Source organism: Uloborus diversus, chromosome 1 (genome assembly GCF_026930045.1).
Source record: "Uloborus diversus isolate 005 chromosome 1, Udiv.v.3.1, whole genome shotgun sequence".
Lineage (NCBI taxonomy): Eukaryota > Metazoa > Arthropoda > Arachnida > Araneae > Uloboridae > Uloborus > Uloborus diversus.
The window spans coordinates 84,902,988-84,922,906 of record NC_072731.1 but is presented as its reverse complement, the minus strand read 5'-3'; positions in this window follow the sequence as shown (position 1 = coordinate 84,922,906).

Below are 19,919 nucleotides of genomic sequence, written 5' to 3'. Positions count from 1 at the left end.
AAATGAATTTCTGCAATTTCACTGTAAAAACTACTAATCGATATTCAAAGGTGATGTATACGAAATAAAATAATTTGGCAATTTTTATTGGTGTGAATGTTTCGTTTTTTCTCATGAAAACAATATAACAGAATATAAAGTTATATAATTTTTGGAGTAGTAAAACCAATTTTTAACTTAATACTAGTAGTGATAAACCTGACAGATTTTATTATACTAAGTGAAAAAATTGTTTCTGTTTTGTTCTGCTTTGGAATTTTGAACCGTCATATATTTGTTTTCATCTATGAAAATTTTAAAAGGCTAATAGGATAAAGTATTATCTAATCTATAATAATCAGTTTAGAATAAAAACCATTCTGTGCAGTCTAAATACTGCACATATGGTGTGAAAAGAAGTTGATTTGTTACTAGTATTTCTGAAATAAAGTAGGTCCATATGCAACTTATAACATTAAAAAAAAGAAAACCATAAAAATATTTCTGTTTTACCAGAAAAAGAAAAATAAATGCACTGAATTGCATGTATAAAGTTAAAATAAGCTTAAAAGTTTAATGGATTGCATACAGCAAAACATTTCCCACGTTATGCTGCACATTTCAGCAACTCAATAATGCTGGAAGTGAAAAAAGTACTTTTAGTGAAGATACGATGTAGTATTTTTAGTTATGTATAAAAAACTTTCTAATTTTTAATACCTTCATGGATCAAAAAGGTTTGTTTTATGAAAACGCTATAACTGTTCTGAAAATAAAGCTTCAGACCATATTTTGCAATTTCCTTCTATTTGTAAATTTTTAAGTTTGCAATAGAGCTAAAAGTTTTTTGTATAAATGAAAATGCGCCACTTTTTCTTCTTTAACAGGTATTTGTTTTGTGTGCAAGGAAAATATCAATAAAACATATATTTAACAGCAGTTAATTATTTTTATGTAAAAGGCTTTTATATTTCTTTACTTGTCGCTTTTCATAGCCTAAAACATTATTTTTTTTTTGTTGAAAAACTTTAGAAAAGGAACCGATTTCGTATGTAGGCTGATTTCTACAACTTACATACAAAATCAATTGCTTTACTTTTCTAAATTGTTCTTCAGCTGTAAAAGCAGTGATTTCGACTATGAAAAGAAACAATGATAGGGTGAAAAAACCCTTTTGCATAAAAATTGATAACTATTTATTTTATGGTTTACTGCTGTTAATTTTACTATACAAATCATTTTTTAAACCGTATACTACTGCTGCTTTTATGGCGCAATTTAGCTGATTCCGCAGCATAATACTGCTAACTTTACAGTTTCATACTGTTAATTTTGCTGGGCAATTCCGTTAAAAAACAGTATATTACTGTTAATTTTACATATTATCTCTGTTAAATTTACAGGTTAAGTCATTCCTAAAACAGTATATTACTGCTAATTTTACAGTTAGATACTGTAAGCTTTACAGGGCAGTTCCATTAAAAAACAGTATTTTACTGCTAATTTTGCAGTCAATCATTGTTAATTTAACAGGGCAATTCCATTAAAAGACAGTATATTACTGCTAATTTTACAGTTAGATACTGTAAGTTTTACAGGGCAGTTCTATTAAAAAGCAGTATATTACTGCTAATTTTACAGTTTATCGCTGTAAATTTCACAGTAAAAGTCTGTTATAAAACAGTATATTACTGCAAATTTTACAGTTTAGAATTGTAATTTTTGCAGTTTTTCTTTGCAATGCGAGCTGCCAGTATTTTACTGTAAAAACAACAGCTTTTTTTTGCAGTGTATATATATATATATATATATATATATATATGAAAATAAATTCTGGTCCCCTGACCAGATTCGTTACATATTGCAGTTTGGAACATGCAATTGTAGACAAGCTTCAGTGATACTAAGGGGATGCATTAATTTCGATTAAAGTCAAGATAGCCTGCTGTCCTCCGGAAAATTTCCAAAATTGGCATACTAAAAACATGATTTTAGACTTTGGTTTATATAAGAAGCAAGAGGATCGTGGATTCATTCTCATCTTTTTCGCTGGAGTCAATATAGGCCTTTTTTCTAGAAAAGGTGGTTTTCGGAAGTTCTTCCATAGAAATTTCTAAAAACAAAGATTTTATACCATCTTTATTGACGCGAAGGAAGGGATAGGGGGTTCGGGGGCCCTCCCTAAAGGTTTTTAAAAATTAAAGTTTTTGAAACACAGTTTTAGGCTATTTGAGGATACTTTAGGGGAAAGGGTAAGCAGTGACGGATCTACATTTTTTTTCCGAGGCGGGGCAAATATCGAAGGGGGGGGGGGAGAACCTCATGGTAATCATTCATTTTGGTATCTTTGAGTACCTTGTTTCTGATTGAACATTTCCATGGCACACAAATAGGGATTTTAAGTAAACAAATAAGAAGAATTGCTTTGTATGGGAGAAATAGTTTGCAAAATGAGTTATATCACGTTAGTAATGTTAGGCTAGAAAAAGAGGTATTCAGAGGTTTCTGCCCCTGAAGATTCTAAAAATGAAACTTTAGACAGTCTTTGAAGATGTTAGGGGGAGAGCAGACTCAGGAAATTTTTCGAAACTGAAGACTTAAACAGGTGATAGTACACTGTAAAAAAATTCCGAAACGTTACCGGTTAGTTCCGTGGAACGTCTCGGAATTTCACACGTTTTCACCTATTTCACTGTAAAAACAAGTATTTTCACAAAAAAGTTTCCTGGATCGCTACAAGTTGCACGCGTGCAGACTTTTCACTGTTGTGGAAAATATTTTTTGCAACCAGTTTAAAGATTGAATGTTCATTAAGTGTATCGGCCTAAGGTTGCTTACAGTCTGTTCAGATTGACTAAGCTTCAATGCGAGCGAAAAAGTCAATGGATAGCTATAACTTTGAATGCAGGCAAGAGATATGCTTGGTTCTTTCTTGCGTAGTTTTGGCCGTGGTCGCTCTGATTTTCATGGAACCTTCTCGGTAAATCAGGAAGGTTCTAATCAATTACACTAAACCTACTTAATTTTTCTAGAAGGTTCTGGAGACATGACTGGCTTTAACAAGGGAGATTTCGCACGTCTTCATAAAGTTTCAAGGTTGAGTTCAGAAAGGTTACTGACTTTTAGCGGAAAACGTTTCTGGTTTTTCCAAGATTTGTTACAGGAAGAAATTGGGCATATCAGCTGCCTATTATTTTCCAGGAACGTTTCTGAATCGTTTTTACAGTGTAAGTCATGTTTGGTTCCGCTGGAGTTCAGGGGCACTCCCTAGTCGATTTCGTGAAATTCAAGTTCCAGAAAGACAATCATAGACCACTCACTACCATTGGTGATATTAAGGAAAGGAGAGGCGAATGACATATTTTTACAGTTGTGGGAAAGAGTGGGGTGCATAGACTCTCCCCGAAAATGTTCTGCGAATGATGTTCGAAAAATGCATTTTTACGCAATCTGCGATGATGTTCGAGGACTGCACCCTGGAAAAATTTTAAGAACGTATGTCTTGAAAAAAAAAAAAAATCTCTTGACAACTTTGATGGATTTGTGTAGCGGCGTAGCCAGGGGAGGGGCCCAGCGCCCAGGGAGAGGGACCGAGGGACCCTTTGATCTCCTTCTTGGAGATCAAAGGGAGCCTAAAACCTTGTTTTTCGGCTTTTAATTGCGGAAGATTTTCGGGGGCGAGCCCCCGATTCCCAAGCAGTTCCGTAATGTTTTCAAAAATGCGGTTTTCGGGTCTTAAGTTTAAAACAATTTCAGGGTAAGACCTTCCACTCCTCCCCCTCATCCAACTTAGCGAAACATGGCCTTTACAATGTTCGGAGCAGGGTCAGCTCCCAAACACCACATTCAGAAATACTGAAGGAGAAAACATGTCAGCATTTCTGTCCTCTAGTTAAGAATATAACTCGTGCATAAATTTTGAGGTTATTTATCATTTTTTAAAATACCCAGACTTAACAAATAGGAGTGTATTGGTGTTTTAAACAACTATTAATTAACATTCAGCAGATATAAATAATTAGCATTATCTATAATGAATCCAATTTAGCAATTCAATGAAAAATAATTAATTTCATAATCTCCTTGAAGTAAGAGCCTAAGAACCTGGACCTCTTCCGAAACAGAATCTTTGCTACACCACAGGATTTAAGAAAGGAGGATCGGAGTGTTTCCCCAATCGTTTTTTGAATTGTAGTTCTAAACATATACACTGGTGTGCAAAAATTAAGGACGAAGTCGAAAAATTAGCATATCAGCTGAACGAAGAGGCAGAGCGGACAGAAAGACCAATCAGGAGATTAAGTACGGTGATGTACGGTAGCACATGCGCAGATATGCAGGCAGACGTAATGGGGGAGTGTCTGAGTAGTATAAAGCATGTTGTCGGTGTAAGATCAGTATTTCTGGCAAAGAGATTGCACACCGTGTAGCAGTTAAAATCACACCGAGTTGCTGCCTCAGCGAGAAATGGCGAATAATCAATCTGTTAGACGACATGTGGATGCTTTTACCCGAAGTCGAATCATTGGGAAGTTGGAGGAAGGCCACAGTGTGAAAAATGTGGCTGCAGAGTTCGGAATTGCTCACAGCATCGTTTCTCGAATTTGGAGACAATTTCAAACTACAGGAACAGCTATCCGGGGGTTCAGTAGTGGTCGTCCACGAGGAACCACACCCACAGATGACCGGTATATTGTCTTACAGACCAGAAGAAACAGGCGGCAGACAGCGAGAGAAATCGCTAGACACACGACACAGGCGACTGGACGACCGATATCGCGTTTTACCGTGGCCAGAAGACTGCACGGTGGTGGTCTGTTTGCACGACGCCCTATACGGTGTGTACCTCTAACGCCTGCCCATCGGAGAAGGCGTTCTCTGTGGTGCCGGGAACACCGGAATTTGAGAGGCAATGAATGGGGACGAGTGCTCTTTACAGATGAGAGCAGATTCATCTGATTAGCGATTCTCATCGCATACTCATCTGGAGAGAGCGGGGAAGTCGCAATCATCCCTCAAACATCATTGAAAGGGACAGGTATGGAGGTCGCGGTGTTCTCGTTTGGGGAGGCATCATGCTTGATAGTCGAAGACCTTCACATCTTCGACGCAGGTTCATTCAACGGGACCCGTTATCGTAACGAGATTCTTCTTCCATATGTGCGTCTTTTTAGAGGCGCTATGGGTCCGCAGTTCCTTTTCATGGACGACAATACACCATGTCATCGCACAGTAGCTGCCGAACAGCTCTTAGAGAGTGAGGATATTGAACGTATGGATTGGCCGGCACGATCTCCGGATCTCAATCCTATCGAGCATGTATGGGATTTTCTAGGCAGACGCTTGGCAGCTCGTACCTTACCACCAGTAATGATTCGGGAGCTTCGATTGGCGCTGCAAGACAAATGGGCAGCAATGCCTCAACAACTCATTGACACCCTCATTCTCAGCATGGGCAGACGCTGTGAAACCTGCCAAGCAGTCGGGGGAGATCATATCCCCTACTAATGACCGGATGTTTCTTGCTGGACACCCATCACAGGGATGTTTCGGCCTTTAGTCGCATTGCGCTCCATGCTACTTTTTCAATAAAGCTTCTTTTTATCCCTCTGATTTCTCTTTTAGTAAGTGTTGCTTACATTACACATGTCCTTACGTATTCGGGATCTTACGGTATTAAATGTGTTGATTTGGAAAGCTTTTGTACAAAGTTATATTGAAAAAACCGTCTCGTCCTTAATTTTTGCACACCAGTGTAGTTTTAAACGTTAAACGACTATTGGTGATGTTAGGAGAAAGTGATACGAAGTGATTTCGCTCGAAAACGCTTTGAAAATTGAGGGCTTAAAAGTGCCATTGTAGGTCATTTGTGGCACACGAGGTTCAGAGGCTCTCTCGCTTGACAACTTTCTGAAATTGAATGCCAAAAAACAAAGTTTCAGACGATCTTCGTTGATGTCATAGGACCCTCCTGCGCTAAGTTTCTAAAAACGCAACTTAGATTATATTTCATTACCATAAGATAAAAGAAAATGGTTAGGTTCTGCGATTCCTCCGTCCTCCCTCCTAAGTTACTTCCCTAAATCATTTTATTTATTAAAAGAAAAAAAGGTAGAAGATCCTCCTTCAGATTTTCTTTTTAAAAAACATTTTAGCTGTTTTAGTTTTTCACGACGAAATTTTCAATTTTCATTCTAATGTTTTTAACTGTTTAAAGTACAAAATTATGCAACCTTAAAACAATCTGTTAACATTTTGAACTTACAGACTAAGATAATTTAAAGCTTTTATGTTTTAGATTGAGGTAGGGTTAAACGTTTAACATTTTGAATACAGGTGGTATTTTTTAGTGATACCTAATAACATAACTTTTTTTTATTTCATTTAAATATCAGGAATCCTGAATCTCTTGATAACTTTAATTTTACGTTAATTTTTTATAACTCATTTTTTAAACACTCATTAGAGTTACTGGTGTGACTTTTCTATACAAGATTTTGAATATTTTCCTCTATTTGAAACATATTTTCCTTATTTTTGTACGGGTGTGCCCTAAGAAGCTATCATGTTTATTTACCTATAGTTTTTTTTTTTAATTGAAACTTGTTATGCAATTCTATAACGCACTGGCTATTCTTTTTCTCTATTGGTTGAAAAAATGTTTGAAACGTATTTCAGCTGTCTTTGGTTTGGTAAATGGTAATTTTAATGATGTACATGTTTGAATGTTCCTAAATAATATTTTAAGATTGCATTTTCTTCTGAAATTTTACAGCTAAAAATAAAAAAAAAATTCATTTGCCCCCCCCCCTCCCCCCTAATTTTTTTTTTCTTTTTTGAAACTTTTCACAAAAATTTTTTTATCCCAGCAACTTACTTAGAATTCTTATTTTTCAATATTTAACGGAAGATATATATATATATATATTATATATATATATATATATATATATATATATATATATATATATATATATATATATATATATATATATATATATATATATATATATATATATTTATATAAATGGGGAAAGATTAAAATAATGCTTTGAAAATATTAGTTAAAATAATCGTACCTTTTCTGCTGCATTTCAATAAGCGTTTTTTTTTTCTCTCTCAAATTCAAGTAAAATGCTTTTTCAGATTTTTCTTTACTTGACACAATGAGAATTATTGTTCATTCACACATGAATGAAGTCCAAAACTTGAACTAGTCTTTTTTTTTCTTTTGAAATTCATAATGAATAAAATAACTATGCGGGATAGTCACTCAAATCTTCTGCCGAAACTCGGGAGCCGGACAAACTCAATGCACTTGTATCTCTTCAAGGCTCCAACGCCAATAACTTTCTTTTTCCTTCTTCAGGCAGAAAGTTCACACAGCAGGGGCCGAACAGACCGTCCTAAGCACACAACAACAGTTGATCCAACTCTTCTCTAATTTTCCCTCGAGCTCCTAGTTCCAGATTCCAGACAAAGGTTTTTAACAGAAAAGACCCCTGAAGGTCTGACGTTTCTGTCACCCCTACACGCGATTACGCCACGCCGTCTCCACGACGGCATTTCTGAGTGATACAATTGGCGGACAAATGTCTTGCTTTAGTTACACAATAAACTTGTGTGGTCGACAAATAGGCATAACCCCTGCGAGTAAAATACAATTTCGGTTTTTTACCCGTCAGTCTAGAAAAAGGGGAAACGGTGCAGAATGTGTATTCAGAAGTTCGTTTCAAAATCAAACACTTAAAATACATACCAATGGGACTTAGTGTTGTAATAAAATCTTTCTCTCTATTTTAATTTTTTTATCATTTCGGTACCCTATGCATATCTCCACTTAGCTGTGAATTTTTTATTGATGATTCAATTTTATAAATGTGTCCACTGTGCACTGTCCAAAGCTATCATGTTTCTTAATGTAGTTGTGTTTTTAAACTGCGACTTTCCGTGGGCTTCTGTATAGTTTATTGAATAACTATTTTGAAAAAAAATATTTGAATCTTACATCTCGGCTGCTCACAGCTAATCTTAATGTGTGATACAGCTTCCCAGGTATTTCTAAATAATATTTTAAGATTGATTTATCTTTTTAAAATTTACAGTATAAACAAACACTCATTAGAACTCATGATTTGCATTGTAAGTTTGTTAAAATGAGAAAATGTAAAAATGCACTTTCATTTATCCAAATGCACTTCCATTTAACTTTTATCAAAGATATAGTGAACTTTGAATTCACTCTAAAAGTAAAAATTGCTGATTGTAGCTGAAATTGCCGACTGAGTACAGGAAAGCGGCGCCCATTGGGAGGTCCCAGTGGCCTCAATAAAAGTCCTTATTCGGCCAAATTTGTCTGATTATTCGGCAAATTTTAAGACATTATTGCATTTTTAAAAATTCCTGAATGTCCCTTCTCATGTGTGCATTGCATATCCGTATTTTATCATTCGGAAAATTCAGGATTTTCCCCAAGAATTTAAGTTTGGGGTGTTACTGGATATAGTGTCGGCAAAATAATACTTTGTTCAAGTAAATGTCGGTAAATTGAGAATACTGTGCAATTAGCAGTCGGCGAATTGATTATGTCTTTCAGGTGGGCTTTCAGATGAATAGTCGTCAGTACGCAAAATATACATGTGTTTTGGTTTTTCCTTTTTCAATAAAAGGTGAAAACGTGCACATGGTCAAGCTACAACATACTACTTTACTCAAAGATTTAGAATACAGAATCAACTAAAAAAGAAAAAATGCCGACTCTAGCTGAATTTTCTGAGTGGACGCTTATTGTCTCGGCAAAATGATAACATTCGCAAACTAAGCTATCGGCATGGTGTGAGCAATGTAAAACTGAATGTAAACGGAGACACCATTCATTATTTTCTCTTGCGCAAAGTATGAAAAGGTTAGATGTATAACTTTGTATGAATATGATAACTTTTTTTTTAAATTTCTGTCAATTAAAGCTTTGAAATTCCGAAACATTGAAAATGCTGACTTATGAACTGATTTTGCCGACTGGATGAAATCACTGGGAGGGTGAGACACCCCCCTCACCCCCCCCCTTATGGCGACGGTCCTGAACTTGAGCACTATATACCTGCAAGCAAGCATCCTAGTTTGAAACACATGAAAGATTAATTAAATTACAGTGTTACTACATAAAACTGGTAGACAACTTAGATTATAAAAGATTGCTCTTACTTAATAAGAATATAATAATAATCAACACCTAAATTGTTCTTTACCTAATGATGTTTTTTCCGTAGAATGGTTACAGTTTTTGTTATATTTATTTAAAACCCGTGCTAAAAAGAGAAAGGAATGAAATTGGTTAAAATCAGGATGTATCCCTACTAGCAAAATTTCTTGCATCAACCTTGACAGATCTTGATATTATACTGACGGCAGTGGCGCACCCAGAAAATTTTTCTGGGAGGGGTTTTCAAAATCGAAAATTGTTGCTTTCCTTCCCATTCATTTACAATGCATAATTATTCAATATCGAAGAATTTCTACAGATTAGTAATTATTCATTCAAAGTCACTGCTTAAAAACAATTAATAATTCGTATTGATATCACTATGAAACGAAGAAAGTGGGAAAAAGCACATAATATTTACTATTAGTTTTACTTTAATCTTATATCCCTTTTTTTTTTGTGTGTGTGTGTGTTTTTGCGAGATCATTTAAAACCTCCTCCTCAAATACATTCATGTCTTTATGAATGTAAAATGCTAGCTAATAACGGTTTCGATCTTTTGATGAGAATTGGTTAAGAGCCTCAGAAAATCCGGTGCGGAAGGTTTCCTCTCTCTAGATGTCACTGAAAAGGATTTGTGCAGTGATGGAAGTGCTGAGGGACCATGATACCCTGTTGAGCTTTATTGACACCATTTTAGCTATCTTATACCAGGGTGGACGTGGGTTGCTCATCATGAAATACAACTTTTATATTTAAGAATTGAAAAGTAATTTCTGACTGCTTCCCGATCATTAAAAGCAGTAAAATATTTTGTTGAAACCTATTCTGCTAGGAAAAACTCAAATACTCTGTTTTTTTCCCTTGATTTTAACGGAGGAAATGAATGTGCTTGTGTTCTGGGAGGGGTTTTAACCCCAAAACCCCTCCCGTGGCTGCGCCACTGAGACGGCGTCAATATTGACGTGTTTCATACTGCATAAAGCTTGCATAAAGATTAAAAAGCAATATTACAATAACAACACGTATGCAACATTGCATTCATCTTAAAATATCAATATTGATATTACCTTACAATAACAACATTGCATACATGTTGACGCCGTCAAGATGCTATTGATTTCATGCTGTCGCCGTCAAGGTAATTAGTACACAATAGAACAGGTGGACCTTCGTTGATACTTGCGCATGCGCACAATTCTTTCTACCCAGCGTCCCTCGCATTGCTTGGTGGCACATCTTTCTATTTTGATTCAGTCGGTTCAGAGGAGCTGCACGTGGCGTTGCATTTCTTTAGGCTTCGTTAAGTTGGTTGCTTAGTTATTAGTGTGGAATCGTATTGTTTTAGGAATAACTTATGAATGACTGATAACTGCATTTGTTTATTAATATAGTACTAAACAAATCATATCGCAGACGATGTGTGATCAATGTTAAAAATGGCCGAAAATAACTTTTTTCGTCCCTAGACTTTGAAACAAAGGACATGAAGCCCAGAATTTCGTATTATCACTTCAATCTCATGAGTAAGATTAATTTTATGGTCATTTGGTCAATGGTTATTTATGTTATTCTTTAAGATAAATTCATGTGTTTTGTCCATGGTATATTTTCAATGCTGACATCCATTTGGAAATGTAATTTGTTGTATTTATTTACTTATTTATTATTTTGCTTTATTTACTCCTAAATGTGTTATAAAAACTTCCGCAATTATTCCTAACTAGACATTTTATGTCTTTATGATACAATTAGAAGCATGAATTTAAAAAATAAGTCAGGTATTACGCAAAACGAAGAAACTTTCATTTTTTAAATTAAATTGCGAGTACTATTAATACATTTATATGAATTTCCGATCAGATGTCAGATTTAAGAAAATATTCTTAGGCTAGAAAACTAAATTGAAGAATAACAGAAATAATTAAAGAATGAAATTTAATTCTGGACTTTAAAGTGAAAATAATACAAAAAATAAAATAAAATAAATAAATAAAATAAATAGATAAAACACCTTGCATACGTGCTGATTTCATACTATCATGACAATGTATCCTGACATTTTCCTGTCATATCAATACGTATGCAATGTTACAAAAGCAAGATCATCTTGCCTAGACCTTGATTTCATACTGTCATGACAACATCTTGATATTATCCTGTCATATCAATACGTATGCAAGATTACAAAAGCAAGATCATCTTGCCTAGACCTTGCTTTCATGCTGTCATGACAACATCTTGATATTATCCTGTCATATCAATACGTATGCAACATTACAAAAGCAGCATACCTTGATATTTTCCTGATATTATGCTGCATACACCTTGTCAGTCAATATTGTGGCAGCATGCTGACAGCATAAATGGAGTAACATAACAACATTGAGGCAGCATTAATGCAAGATGATTTTTCTTGCACGTCAACCTTTATGCAATACTAAGGCAAGATATTTTGCTTACTAGGATAAGGTTAAATCAAATTTTCCTATGGCTGAAGTCTACAAAAATATAGCCTATGTTACCCGGGTCTCAATTACGAAACGAATGACATCTTATTTATCAAAATCGGCCAATCTTGAACTATGCTGGCGAAAAGGAGAGGTGGAGAACCCTCCCCTGGAAACTTTTACCAGTTTTTTTTTAACGCAGTTTGTAGACGATCTTTGGTAATATTAACAAGAGGAGTGGTTTGGAAGATCCCATATTAAAAAGGGAATGAAGAATAATTACATAGACTAGCATATAAAGCCAGTTTTGTTACTATTTCTAAAACATTTATGATCAGAGCCGGATTTAGACTTAACGGGGCCTTAAGTTATTTCAGGTATGAGGCCCTTTTTGTAATCCGGACCACTTTGTCGGTGGCGAAAGAGGAAATGCTAAAGTGTTTTTTTTTTTATTATTATTTTTAATGACTATTATTACTTTTTTTGTTCTATATTTGTCTTTTCCCCTGACACACATCAAGTTATGCATTATTTTCTTTCTTCCTTCTTTTCTTTTCTTTTTTTTTTTTTTGTGTGTGTTTTTTTAATGTGTGTTTGCCTGCCTTTATGTATTTCCTTTAAGAAGGGGAATAGCATCGAGAGAATGATGCAGAGCTCCCGATTTAGGGGTTCCGAGGGTTCCCCCAGAGGGAATTTTGGAAAAAAAATATGTATAGTAAAGTTCTGCAGTTTGAAGCCATGTAAAGGAAGATTGGAATCAAAAATATTCGGGGGAAAAGTAGGCAAACAAAACTTTTTAAAATTATGTACTCTTGCAAGTTGAGATACTACACAGTAAAATTTTTTTAGGGGTCGACACATCGATGAGGCAGTCGACAGAGAGATAGAGCGAGGGAGGAGAAAGGATAATGCATTGTTACTTGCGCTCACATGGACTTTCGATACAGCTAGTTTTAATCACCTCTGCAACCAAAAAATTAAACTACAAACTAAAAAGAGGGTGTTTAAGCTCCAGTATATGCACGACAGAATATCATATTGGGCTAAACGCACCACATGGTAAACTATATACAATAAACAAGAACTTAAACCTAAAATTAAGATCTTAAATAAATCTTAAAATTAATTCTAACTATCAAATTTCAACGCAAATGAAGCAGAATCACGGAGGAGACGGTTACATTTGAGGCAGTGAGAAGCAAAGGGTTGCAAGTGGCAAAATTAAAAATTTGGAGATAACCAGTACACATAGTAGATGAACCCCTTCTCTGTCTTGGGGCAAGAGATAGTACTAGTAGCCATGGTAGGTGCTGCTGTATAGCATGATTTAGAAAACAAAATCAATGAAAGCCTACCTAGGCTATACGCGTTTTACTCAAAACTTGAAAATGTCCACTTACATCTCTTTGCTTCTCACTGCCTCATATGAGCCAAGGGCGAATTTTACACAAAATGCATTTGCAATTTATACATGTCTTGTAATGTAACTTTTCGATACACCGTGATGGAGTACTCTTTAACCAGTAGAACAAATAGATAAATAACAATCCATTTGGTATCATTTTTGAACTGTTTCACCACTGGAAGTCATGTTTGAATTAGGCAGTGATAAAGGAGTCCGCTACCTATAATGCCATAAGCCTTATAAATGCAACTTTTACATAATTATAAGTTTTTATATAGCTTTATCACTGTATTGCTTTTTTTAAAAATAGCGATAGGGGGTAAGAATTATTAAATAATTTATTTATCATTCACATACGAAGTTATTCAAGGAAAAATATTTTTTTATTTCCACAAAAGAGTAATTCACAACTTGTTGCGAATTACACACATTGCTTTAAAAAAATTAATTAAAAATAACTTCAATAAAACAAATATTTTCAATTATTTATTTTTCAGTATTTTAATATACTACTATGAAGAAATTCGCAAGAAAAAAATAACAATATTCAACTACAAAAGAGCAACATATCGCAATAATGCAAGAAATAATTTTCAATCCAATAAAAAATTTAGTAGGTTATTTGTTTTTGTTTCTTACTTGAAATTAATTGAATATTACTTTTCTTGGCTTATCTTGACTTTAAGCTGACATTTTACTGTAGTTCAAAAGAGGACAGATTATCTTCTTTAAACTCTATCTTAATAATTTTATGTGCAACACATTTTAAATTTTTCGCAATCTGTACAGTTAAATATTAATTATTACAAGAGCTAATTTTTATAAAGGACGCACGTCCCCCCAACTCTGGTATATAGTATACATCTGAGCAACAGTTAATAGAAAAACAGAAACCTAATGTGCTTGAGATCAAAACTCTTTCTGTTAACCTTTAAAAAAAAAAAAAAAAAAAAAAAAAAAAAAAAAAAAAAAAAAAAACACATCTTAAAAATGTTAAATATTATATGTTTTCAGTGCATTTCTGTTCAGGTTATTTTCATTTACAGTACAACTTCATTTTTCCGAACTAGCGGGGACCAAAATCAATCCAGATAACGAAAATCCGGGTAATAAGCAGACTTATCTTTTATAACAGCAAAAAACGCTGTAACAAAATTATACAGGACTGTTACTCGCAAACACTTAATCATTTATAGTTCAGCTGCTGTGGTGTAGGAATGACACTCCAAATATGCCATGTTGTTTATTAGATGACTATAATTTATTCCACGTCCTATGCAGGAGTTGTGTATTTAATCAAAATAAAGAGAAAATATTTGGTACATTGACAGTTTCGTTCCAGATATCATAATTTAGAATTATATCATTTCAGTGAATGTATTTTTTAAGTTTAAAAATTTGATCTGGATAAGCCAGAGATCTTGATAAACGGGGGCAAGATAAACGAGGTTTTACTGTAATTATAAATATGCATCAAAAGTACCAAAGAAAAATTCAAGTTTAGAGCTGTAAAAAATAGCTGATTTCTGACACATTGATTGACGTTGATGATTTAAGCATTTTTAAAATATTGTGTGGGTGGAAAAAAATATATTGGAAACTAAGTCGAAAATTTATCGTTTTATTTCAATTTACCCTCAAAATAACCCTAGTATTTTTCTAAAGAAAAATTGGCAGCCTCCCGAACTTTAAATTGAATCTCCATTATTATAGTGCGAGATTTTTTTCCAAGAATGAAAAAAACTATAAAATTCAACGACATTGCATTACATCATTCAAATATATAAACAATGCCTTACCTACTCTCCTAACGTCTTTGGCATTTAACCATGATGATAAATAAGATGAAGATTGTTGGGGGCCTCTTTTCGTTGGTCTTTCGCTCTCTTTCTGAATTCAGCTTCAAATAGTTTTTTCGACATATCTTAAAATTGATTTAAAACTATACAAGATGAGCAAAAAAATATCCTGAGAACGGAGTAAAAAGCAGAAAAAAAGTTCGTGGTACGAGCTAGAGAAGATACTCTTTAGAGAATGGTTTTGTTGGATAAAGATAGTATAGTGGCTCCAATTCTTAAGCCATGGGCTACGGCCATCGGCCAAGGGAACAGTGTAACGATTTTCCCTTAGGCCCTTGGGGTGGGGTAGACAAGTTCTCGCAGGGCCGGATCAGCCAGCGCGGGGCCGTAGCAAATGTTTCCAAGGGGCCCTCGTTTTTACATGATATAGTAAACAAGAGTACACTTCTTCATGAGGCGGGAGGTGCACTTATAACACGCATGAATACATAAGTATGGATATGATTTTAGAGCTTTACGAGGGTTATAACCCCCTTATAGCCATACATTGCCCCACGTCTTCCCGTCACTACACGTTTTTAGCTTTTAATTTCAAAACGCAATTTTTCGACGATCTAAAAAGGGGGGTACGGGGGTTTACCCCCGGAAAATTTTTTATATTTCAATTCTAAAAATTCATTTCTAACGACCCCCTGATGACGTTCGGAAGAGAGAAGGTTCGGAGTTCCTTATTCGGAGATTTTTTGAAACTGAAGTCAAAAAGCGCGATTGCATCCTATCTTAGGTTAAATTAAAGGGGAAATTTTGGATTTACAGCGGCTCTCTCCAGGGAATTTTTTAAAATTGAAGTCTTACATAAAACTGTAGATTATCTTTAATGATGTTGTAGAGAGAGGGGAGGAGGGTTGTTCAAGGAGGCCCCCATTGGAAAATTTTCGAATTAATTATTTTTTTTAATCTAAAACACAATTTTAAGCAGAACATTTTTAGACTATAAAATGGTAATATTATACAATCTTTGCTGATTTTTGGGTCTGGGGTCCCAACCCCGACCCAAAATCAGCAAAGGGGAAACCGAAATCATGAAAGCCAGGAGATGACTTTTTCGTGCCATTCCCCCCCCCCCCCCGAGTTCACGAAAGCCATCCCCTGGAGATTTATCGAAATCGAAGACTTGAAAACGTGATTGTAGCCATCGGCATGTTACGTTTATAGTATGGGATGGAGTTCAGGCACTCTTCAAGGCAACCTGGAAAATTTTCAAACTTGAAGTCTTAAAAGTGCTTTTTAGTCCATTGTTAAGTTAATGTTGAGGGGGAGATGTACCCCCCAAAATTTTTTTTTGAAATTATAGTTCACAATACGCACTTGTAGGCCACTTTAGATGACGTTTATAGGAAGGGATCGGGATTTCAAAGTTCGAATAAAAAAGTTTTCAGCTCCCTTTGATGATGCAAAAGAAATGGGTTAGGTTCGGGGCATTGGCGGCAGCTTTTTAGTCCTCTCCCACTCAGAGGAAAAAAATTAAAAACGAGATTTAAAGTCTTTCTTGTACACATAATTATTTTAGTTCTTCAACAAATAATACTCTATTAACAATCTATGTATTTGTTTCACTCAGCATACGTGTGAACAGACTTTTTCTCCTTTTATGTCATGATCTCTTAATTTTGCTCAATGTTGTTTACTGTGTCGCGGGCACCAATTTTTTGAGGGTGACAAATTGACATGAAGTTAAGCGACCAAAGAGAGTTTAAGAATGACTAATAATAACCTTTTCAAGACTCCAATTTCTAAAGCTTTAAGACGAAAGCCGCTTTCAAACAATTTCTGGATGTAACCCTTTTGCCCTTTCTTGTCTAATAACGCCGAGTTTTTAGGATTTGTGCTTTAAGAGTTTCAAAATCCTCCTTCTCCTGCTTTCCCCAAAAATTGCTTAAAATTGTGTTTTTAGACCTTAAATTCCGAAGAGAGTCATTGAACCGTCTCGATTTTCAAAAAAATTTAAACCCACCTATTTCCACAGCTTATCAACAAACATTTGGGGGAAAGGATCCAAACCACCACTCTTTACCTAAAATTCGAGCTAAATTTAGCCTGCGTTTGAAGAATTCAGTTTCTAACATTTTGCGAAGCAAATCCGTGTCCCGCCCCCCCCCCCCCCCATAACGTCTCCAGTGGTAATCTGAAATCGCGATTTCAAACTTCAAGTCAGAAATTTTCTGGGGGAGTTTAGTTCCTCATCCCTTTCTCTAAACTTCCCACATAGCTTGAAAATTTTGTTTTCAGCTATATTACAGGTCGATCCCTCAAACTTTTTCTTCCCAAAGATAACCCGAAATCGACTTCAGTTTCGGACACAATTTCAGGAAAGAACCCCAACCCCTTTCCTCTATTGTAATCAAACAGTCTAAATTTGCTTTATTTATGCTTGAACAGCTGAAAGTTTCAGGGAGGATACAGGATACCTAAAATGTAAAAAAAATATCTTTTTGGGAAAAAAAAATCTAAGAGAAAATCCTATTATACGTTCTCCTAACACTACCAAACATTGCCTAAAATTATAATTTTTAGGTCAGTTTTGAAAATTTGCTGACCCAACTGAGCTTTTTCTCCTAACACTAAGAAAGATTAACTAAAATTAAGACTTCAATTAAAAGAAATTTCTGGAAAGCATCCAGCGATCCCCCACATCCCCTTTTCGTGCTTCCTCTGACGTGACTAAAGATACTGCTACTTCAAAGCCCTCTTACACCTAGATGGGCCAACGGGGCACGTGACGTGACATGTGGAGTTATAAAGTAGTGAGTGTTCTGAATCTTTGTCAATTTAAAGGTTCCTACCGTCTCCAAATGACGCAAGAAACCCCCTTCCCCCTTTCTGCACCGATAATACTGGTCAGCATGGTATTATTCCGTAATTAGTCTGCGCTTTAATGAAAAATGATTTTTAATTTATCTGAAAGATTATTAATTTACTTGAACATTTAGAAAACTAGATCTAAAGAGAGAAATTTGAATGGGTAAAAGTAGTTTTCTTCTGTAATTTTTTTCTCATGGCGCGGGACCCCCAGAAGCGCGAGGCCCGTAGCATTTGCTACTTCTGCTCTATGGCTAATCCGGCCCTGAGTTCTCGTCATTGTAAAAGCTGAGAGGAAGACATCACGTTGACAGCTTTATGACGTTTAATTGTAGAAAAAGGACATTTGAGCATTTCCACTGTTTTATATTGGTGTGTATTTCCCTCAGCTTAGCTCCCATATTCCTCCTCCGAGAGGAAAATTCTTAAATAAGATATAACAAGTACTGGAAGAGAAAACTCTCTACTCTGAGAAAACACATTCATGCTATTTACTGCGCCCTCCTACTATTTCTCTCTCTGTCCATCCTTCCCACTCTTTATCCACATTAAACCATGCAAACTTTCTGCCAGAGCCTGCACAGCGTATTTTTTTTTTGGGGGGGGGAGGGGGGTGGCTTCTATTAGCTTGTCCTTTTTTAAAAAAAATAAATTTAAGCATTTATTTAGTCAGTTTAGCGCCCCTAAAATCTGGCGCCCGGGGCAGGAGCCCCGTCTGCCCCCCTCTAGTTACATCCCTGAGTGGTAGGTGTGATATCCTCAGTTACCCTAAAGCAAAAATTACTGAAAAGAATTCTTCTCCCCTCCAGAATGCCTAGTTGAATGTTTTTCAAAAATATTTACTTCTGAAGGGGGGGGGGGCGTCCAACAAAGTGATTTTAATAAGGAAAAAATAATGATGTTTGGGTAAAACTTTAATGTCCACAAATTGGTCAGCTACTCCCCCTCGGTCCTATTTCTTTATTTTTTTTTAGTTCGCCTGAAAATAAGAAAGTTTTCAAAATGCTACTCTGCCGAATTGTTCCCCTCCCCCCTCCTTCCCTCCGCTAAAAGCATTACGGAGCATCTCAAATTTCGTTTCCAGATTTTCAATTTCACAAAATTTTGAGAGAACTCCTGAATCCGAAACAACATCACTTGAAACTCCGTTCGAAAAGTACTTAAATTGCGTTTTTAGAGCTACAATTTCGAAAGATTGCAAATCCTAATGTTACCAAATATGGTCTTACAATCACGTTTTTAAGACTTCATTTTCAGAAAATATTCGGGCAAAGGCCTCCGAACCTCCTTCTTTAAATATCATCAAAACTTAAATTTTTCATAAGTCTTTTGAAAAAGTTATAATGGCCTCTGAACCACTTTTCCTAGTCCTAATATCATAAAATACTGCTTAGGTTTTCAGGACTTTAACTTTGAAAAAAAAAAAAAAATCAGAGGCGAGCTCCAGAATTCCCCTTCTGTAAAAATCTTCAAAGTTGTACTTAATTGCGTTTTTGTTCAATTTAGAAAAATTGGTGGGGAGAAAAGGGGAATTGATATCTATTTTTCAAAAGAAAAAAAACTATCGGGTAGAATCTCAGAGTTCCATTCCTTATTGTAACGTCTATAAATATGAACTATGCAATCTTGTTTTAAAATTTTAACTTCTATAAATTTCCGCAGATCGCCTTGTACCATTTTTCCCCATAACACTACCAAAGATCGTCTAAAATTGCGATTTTCAAACTACAAATTTAAAAAATTTTCCGGGGAGAATCCCCTGACTCGTCTTATTAAAAGAGCTTTTTGTTTCAATTTGTGCCTCCTAAACCTATTTTTTAGTTATGTCACTGCTCTTATTGTCACGTTTTGACAGGCATAAAAGTTTTATTAATTACACAGGATAACAGTCATTTTGGTGCACGGATATTTGGAGCTGATTTAGTACGAACTGAGTTCAAATATCACATCAGTTTTTGCACAGGAGCTCAAATTTCCAAGGTATTGAGCTTGAAATATATGTGACATAGGTTTAAGTTACACCCATAAATCAAATAAAAAACGAAGCATGGAATCTTTATTCCTACTGTATGATACAAATAAATCAGAGCTACAAGACTAATAAGGCTGATGGTCAAGGATCCCTGATTTTTAAGGGCCCCCGAAAAGACTAAAACTGTAATAGTCGATTATTTAAGAAAATGAAAGAAAATCAAGGTATTCTCCCTTATTTGTTTACAATTTTT